Below are 8,483 nucleotides of genomic sequence, written 5' to 3'. Positions count from 1 at the left end.
CTGACTCTAAGGACCTGCAGTCATTGACACGTTGCTCCACCTCCTCGACCTGAGGCCTAGAGTCTCGGGCCTGGGAGATAACCGAGACACCACACTAATAGCCTTAACTGCCCGAGCGGGAAAAACTCTTTCTCCGAGACTGGAACTCGACGATTGCCTTACCAAGGCGAGGCACCCACTATCTTCCTTGGACTCTTCCTAAAATAGGAAAACCCTTTCATCGACTACAGGCCTCGAGGAGTAACAAGCCTCGAGTATGCCCGCATGCCACGTAGTCAGTCACCAGGGACTGCCACGTGTTGTTCACTAGAAAATACGGACAACACATACATTAGTTTAAAATTCATTCAAAAATAAATTGTAATGTGCATTATCATATTTATAGTGAATGTTAGTTTTTAAAAACATACTATTAAAAAAATATTTAATTGTATTAAAAAAATTAATAATAAAAAATATAAATAAATAGAGTAAAAGTATATTAAAAGATCATAAATATTTGAATTATTTCTATTATCCTTATTAAATATACATTAATAAGTTGTTTCTATAATGATTCATTTATATCTATATTTTAATCATGTTATTTCTTAATTATAATTTATAATTTACTTGTATAATAAAGATAAAATCAAAATATGTATACTATAAATTTAATTTTTTTTGTCAAAAACATAATATATGTACTATAGTTTATAATTTAGTATAAATTTTCATGTTTTTTAATATTTAACTATGTTAAAAATATATATTTCTAATTTTAATTAAATTTAACAATTTATAATCTTATACATATAATATTTATGTATTTCATAAAAGTTGAGAAATAAACAGCATGATGCACACATCAATAAAGGATATTGATCCAGCTACAAAAGACTGAACAATCAAGATGATAGTTTCTGAAAAATCAATTCTACGAACAAGCCCACAAAAGCAATTGAAATATCAAAATTTAACGCTTATTGATAAATAGGTAAAATAATTATTTTCTTCACTAATTTTAAATAAAATATTTATCATTTCCATTATTCATTTAGAAATAAAATATATATATTATACCTTAATAATCTTAATGTATTCTTATTTTTGACACAGGGAAATAAAGTACAATTTATAATTTTTGAGTCTGATATCCACACTTGGGAGGATTCTTTAAATGTTTACCAATCATATTACATTAGCAATACACGTGTTACACAAGCAAATCCTCGTTACAAAATTGGAGACCATCCATATCAATGGACAATTAACTCGAAGACCAAAATAGAAGAATTAGCAGAAAATGACGTCCATGTACAACAACCAAAATATGAATTAGTCAATTTCAAAGATTTGGAGCCTTACAAAATGACACCTGAAAACATAGGTAATCTAATTTAATTTTTGTTATAATAATTTTACTCATTTTTATTGCAGATTCGTTATCGAATCCCTAATATTTGAAATTCCAAAATACAGATATATTAGCAATTGTAATAAAAATGAACTCAGCTAAAGATGTAACGACAATGTATGGAATAAAAAGAATCCAATAAATATATCTCATTGATAAGAGGTAAGCAACAACCTAAAATAATTCAATTCTTTAAATACATAAGAAATATATATTTTTATTTAAATATTAACTATTTGAAATTTTCTTAAAATTTAGTTTCAATCCAATTTGTTTAACCATGTGGGGTCAATTTTTCAAATATGATGGCGAAAAGATATCTGAAATTATCGATGAAAAACCAATCATATTAGCAACAAACATATCTGTCAAATCATACAGAGGTAACTATTATAAGTCACAATCTTATAAATTATATGTAAAAAAAACATATACTTTTTCATTAACATTATTTCATTTTGAAAGAGGTTTAACTTTGTCAACAACTTCATCGAGTAACTTTACCATAAATCCTGCACTTCCACAAGCAACAACAATGAGAAAATGGTAATTCTTAAATACATATTGATTAACTTTTAATTAATTAAACCTAATTACATTATAACATTTTCTAACATTTATCTTTATTTTATTATTATTCAGGGCAGATAAAAATAAATTAAAAATAAGAAGTATTATTGCAAGATCTTGTACATATCCATCTGTCTCCCTATCGTCTGTTGGGATTCGTGAAATTGTTAAGGTTGGAAATATTGCAGATTTGATGAAAAGCTTACAACCAATTGAGGTAAAGTGATTTTTATTACTTTCCAGTAAATTAAATGTATACCAACATTTTTACTGACTATTCCACATAAATTGATGTAGATAGCAAAATTCTGAATTCAAGGAAAAATAATTCTAACAAACTCAGCGCAAATATTCTACTACATATCATGTCCTGCATGTAACTCGAGAACTTCAAAAAAATACAACGAAAACTTTTTTTGTAAATGTGGAAGTGAATCAATTGCAACACCACAGTGTGTATTTAATAATTTAAACGTTTTAAAAAAATGTATCTTCTTAAAATAAACCAGTGCTTAAATGAAAAACATATCAATTTCAGTGTCAGGACATATGCGGAAATCAATGAGAACACTAGAAGCATATTTGTAATTATGTTCGACTATGTAGCAGAAGAGGTGTTGGGTTGCTCTGCAGTATAATTAATAGAACATTCTAAAGAGGTTTGTTGTGTTTTTAAAAAATCAACCAAAAAAATGTTCGTATATAACAAACAAATTTCAGTAATATCATTTTTCAATACTAACATAAACCTATAAAAATTACTTCTCAGGAGAAGAAAGAATATATTAAAAGTGTAAGCAAAAAATTGTCAACAAAGAGTTGGACAATACAAATTTACGCTGATCCAGAAAAGCTAAAGAAACAAAAATATAAGAATTTTAATGTCTACTCTATTCAAGAATTGCAACCAGAGGAAATAGTTGAATTTTTGTCTTAACTTATAAATTAGCTAAACTAAATATTTTAAATATCAAGAGAAAATTTTCCTTTTAATACCATGTAATATATTTTAATTTTTTTTTTTGTTAACTTTGACGGAATATTTTTATATTTAACAGAATATTCTTATATTTAACGGTAGATTATAAACATAACTTAAACTTAAATAAATAAATAATTAAACAAATTAAAATAGGATATTTTTTAGATATTTTACAAGAGTTTATACATTTTTGGACCCTGTATTTTGTCCCATTACCTGTTTGGACCCTGTGTTTTGACAAATTATTTTTTGGACCCTATGTTTTGTAAAATGGTTAAAATAGAACCCTAAACTCAATTTTGATGAAGAAAAAATTGAATATAACAACACAGTTTTTAAGCAAAATAATTTTATTTTTGCTCTGAATTGTTAGTTTGGTAAATTATTTGTGATTTAAGTTGAGAAAACATTGATCAAAATCGGATTTATGGTTCTATTTTAACCATTTTACAAAACATAGGGTCCAAAAAGTAATTTGTTAAAACCAAGGGTCCAAACAGATATGAGATAAAACACAGGGTCTAAAAAGGTATAAACTCATTTTACAATTATAATTATTTAAAAATAATAAAATCATATATTTAATAACTTAAATAAAATTTAATTAAACTTAAACTTAATAGCATATTAAAATATAATATATAATATTTTGTTGTCACTGCAAAATTCAAAAACTAAAATAAACATAAACTAACAAAAATAAATTAATTAATTAGTTAAAATATAATATTTTTAAGATATTTTATGATAATTTAAATAATTAAATCATATTTATTTAAAAATAATAAAGGCATACATATCATTTTTTTTATCTTATTAATTTGTGTGATAGTTTGTTTTTTATCAAGTGATTGAAGCTCTTTTTCTTCATCAAAGGACATTGTAAGATACATTAGAAGCTAAAAATAGTTGATGCATGTATACTATTGTTTACACTATGACTTTTTTTATTCTTATTTTATTTCTATTATTAATTTCTTTTTAAATATTATTGTATTATATATATATATATATCATGTAGTCATATAAATATATATATATTCAACGTTGTGTTTAGATATCATATATGTAAAGATTATTAATATAAATATTTATATATACTATAGAACTATAATTCATTCTATTATATATATAAATATTTTATTTAAAAAAATAGTGAACCATTTTTTATTAAAATTATAGACAATGTTTAAAATTTTAAAACTAAGCATACGTGCACTGTATGTTGCTTCTACCTAGTATATATATATATATAGATAGATTATTTAATTATTAATTAATAATCATAAATTTGAAAAAAAATATTTAAAAATATAAAAAAAAATTAAATAATTTTAGAGAATCACATCATTTCTTTAATACTCTCTTTTATATAAATATATAAATTATTAGGCCACATGCCACCCCCATCTCTGGCTAACCCTACAGAAATATTATATATATATATGGAAGACTTCTCAATGGTTACTACCCATAGATGAGTACTAATAATTATGGTGTGTGGCAATATAGTGACTTGGTATAGGACTGAGCATAAAATCCGAAAAACCGAAAAAACCGGATAAACCGACCATCCGAACACCGAAAAAATCGAAACCAAAAAAACCGCCAACGGCGCAAACCGCCACTGTTCGGTCGGTTTGGAAATATTGTCCGAACGGAACCGAAACCGACCGAGTACTATTATATATAATAATATAATATTATATAATTATTAATTAAAAATTAAATAAAATCTGTTTTTTTTATTTTTACTAGGGCATCAGAGAAGAGTCTCTCTATCTTTTCCTTCTCTACGCACGGCGCAGGCGCACAGGTCTCAGCCCCCTACTGCACTCATCCTTCCTCCCTCCTGCGACTGCCCAAACGAACGGAACAGCCCAGCCCAGCCCAGCCTCTTCCTCATCTCCTCGTCTGCTCTTCCTCTCTGTTTTGCGAACGGAACGGACTGAGCACGTCTCAGCGGCAGCAGCACTGCCCAGCCCAGCCCACTCCGGCGCGGACACAGTGCCTTCCCTTCCCACTCCGGCGACCACTTCACGGAGGTATGCCATTATTGTATTATTATATATATATATATCATTATAGATTCGTGAAAACAGATTGACATATATTATATATATATATATAGATGAGCATAATCTTGAAGTTGTTAAACTTAAATATACTGCTTTAGCTGAGCATAATTTAGAGAAGAAGAAGAAAAAATAAGTAAACACTTCAGCGACCTTAAAAATACTGCTCAGGACCGTGTTTAGTTGAAATGAAAGAGTAAAAAATTTGTCTGTATGTGTACCCTTCAACAACCTCAGTGAAAAATGAAAGAGTGACATATATATATATATATAGATGAGCATAAGTTGGGCTAGAGTTTGCCCCAAGAGTAAAATCAGATTCCATGGATTAATTAGATTCAGGTGTTTGTTCTAAGCTCTTTGGAAGCTTATTTCTGTTCTTTCTCAAATGCTGAGTTTGTTTGAATGAAATTGTGTAATATTCCTTAATTTTACTTCGGTGAAAAATTGCCTTTTAATTTTCTTATCTTATAGTTGTCAACATTGTATATGCTAGCTAGTTTTGTTGAATATATTGAGATCAATATAAGGGTAGTGTAGCTATAGCCGGTAGTATTATTATATATATAGAGCTATAGCTATATAGCTAGCTAAGAGTAACTTTCAACCAGCTTGTAGTGAGTGAGAGATGAGTCTTTTCTTTGCACTTTCTTTATGGCTTTGGTTTGGTTTGTTGTCAACATTTTAGAACAGAATAAAGAATTAAGGAATATTAGAACACTTAATGAAAGAGTGAAAACTTGAAAGTGAGGATCTTGTAAAATTTGCAGACATTTTTATTGCTTGATGATGGCCACACGTTTGAGGTATTGATGATGATGATGATGATCACCATCATTCATTATCATCATTTTTATGCTCTCTTCAATACCCCTTTTACTGATTTCATCACCCTTTTAATAAAACTGTTTCACCTTAGCCCCATTATGAATTATGATATCACTGTAGTTGGTTGATGTTGAATCTGGAGTGATCTTATTATTATAATTAATTATTATCTCCCAAAGTAAAATAGAACAAAAACTAATACATAAAAAGAGAAGTAAATTTATGTTCTCAAATATAATGTAGTTATTAGATGCATCAATATGTAATTATAATATATATATAACTACAGCATTATATTTTATTTTTCGAAGAAAAAAACATTATAATGACATAGTTATATATATATATTTAATTGTAAATTAAATATGATATTCTTGTATATATATGCACATTAATAGTGTCTTCAGCGCTATTCTTAATATTCAAGCTTGGTCTTGGTTTTGATCTTAACCTTATTAGCTTGCCTTTTATAAGCACTAGTGATCCTCCAACTTGATAGTCATATAATTGAATAAACTTACTTATATTTATTAAAATATAGATAAATTATAATGATGGAATTGGAAGTCATCAGCTTTTGCTTCCTCAATTAAGCAAGCATTAATTACTAATCTCTGTTTATTATTTTATTTATCACTAATCGGTCCTATATATTGTGTATGTAGTTCAATAAATGACGATTTGTGAAAAATATATAAAATTGCCAATTATATACATATACAAAGACTTGTCCTTGAATGATCATAATAATCATGCCTTGTTATTATGTTTTATGAGCACATTCATATTATGTTTTATATTTGTTGCTGAAATTGTGTTTATAAATATGTAAATAGATCGTTAATATGGATAACGAGGAAAATTTAGAAGGGATGATGGGGGAGTGGTTGGAGTATGCTGAAACTAATTTGTCAAGTTCTGATGGAGAAGAACAAGCGAAGGAAAGGAAAAAAGAGAACGTACGAAAGAAGAGGAATGATCAACAAAATCAAGATAAGGAAAAAGACAAAGAGACCGAGAAAGAGGATAATGAAAAAGAAAAGGAGAAAGAGGTTGAACGACCAGAAAAGAAGCAAAGGGTTGGAAAGAAAACATCGAGCGTGTGGGATCATTACACTATGTTGCCTGATTGTGATCCTAAGAAGCCAAGAGCTGCTTGCAATTATTATGGCACCGATTATGCGGCTGATACAAAGTTGAATGGGACTAGCACACTATGGGCACATGTGGAGAGAAAATGTAAGAAGTCTCCTTTCAGTGACTGGGTTGAGCAAAGTAAGAAGCAACAATCAACTATGGATAGATTTACTAAAAAGACAACAACCTGCAATGAAGAAGAAGTTGCTTCAAGTGGGCTGCCGCTAAGGTTTAATCAAAATGCTGTTAGGAAAGTGATCGCCGAATATATCATTATGGATGAGTTATCCTTTAGGCACGTGGACGGAAAAGGATTTCAAAAGCTCATTAAACATTTCTTTCCCACATTTCAGTTCCCATCAAGATTTACTGTTGCGAGAGATATTTACAATGCGTTTATAGATCAGAAGAAAGAGTTGAAGTCGATTTTGGTGAAGCACAGAGTGTCGTTGACCCCTGATTGTTGGACATCAATCCAGAATATTAGTTATTTGTGTTTGACTGCACATTGGGTTGATGATAATTGGAAAATGCAGAAGAGAATTATCAACTTTATTCAAGTTCCTAGCCATAAAGGGGACTTGGTGGGGAAAGAGTTGATAAATTGTCTTAATGAGTGGGGTATCTCCTCAGTTTTTGCAGTGACGGTTGACAATGCCTCCTCAAATGACGTTGCTCTTAGAAAATTGAAGGGGCACTTGTTGGACAAAGACAATACCATTCCATTGAATGGCGAAATGTTTCATATGAGGCGTTTAGCTCATATTTTGAATTTGATAGTAACTGATGGGTTGAAAGAGTTGAATGATGCAATTTCAAGCATTCGAAATGCGGTGAGATATGTCCGGTCATCTCCAGCTAGACTGAAAAGATTTAAAGAAAGTTGCAAGGATGCAAACATTGAATCAAAAGCCTTGTTATGCTTGGATGTGGTTACTAGGTGGAACTCCACCTACTTGATGTTAGAATCTGCTATAAAATTCAAGAAGGCTTTTGAGAATTTGGAAGCAGATGCGAACTACACAAAGTACTTTGATGAAGAAAGAATGGATGGCCTACCAACCAACCTAGACTGGGAAAAAGCAGTTGTATTTGTCGACTTTTTGAGGAGATTCTATGATCTTACTAATCGATTTAGTGGGTCATTATATGTCACATCCAATCTATTCCTTCCAGATATTTTGAAGGTTCAAGCTGATTTAACTACTATGGCTTCTAATCCTGATACTTTGTTAGGGGCTATGGCAGTTAGTATGAAACGAAAGTATGACAAGTACTGGGGAAGGATTGAGAAGCTGAATATGTTGACATTTATTGCCAATATCCTTGATCCAAGGTATAAATTAGAGGTTGTGAATCGTGGTTTAAAATTTGTGTACACTTCAAGTGAGGCTGAAAAAATGATAAAGTTGGTGACAAATACTTTGGCACAGCTATATGCTTTTTATAAACAACAACAACCATCTCAAGCTCAACCATCTCAATCTCAGTCTCA

Source organism: Humulus lupulus, chromosome X (genome assembly GCF_963169125.1).
Source record: "Humulus lupulus chromosome X, drHumLupu1.1, whole genome shotgun sequence".
In the NCBI taxonomy this organism is placed as follows: Eukaryota; Viridiplantae; Streptophyta; class Magnoliopsida; order Rosales; family Cannabaceae; genus Humulus; species Humulus lupulus.
This window is presented reverse-complemented; position numbering follows the sequence as displayed.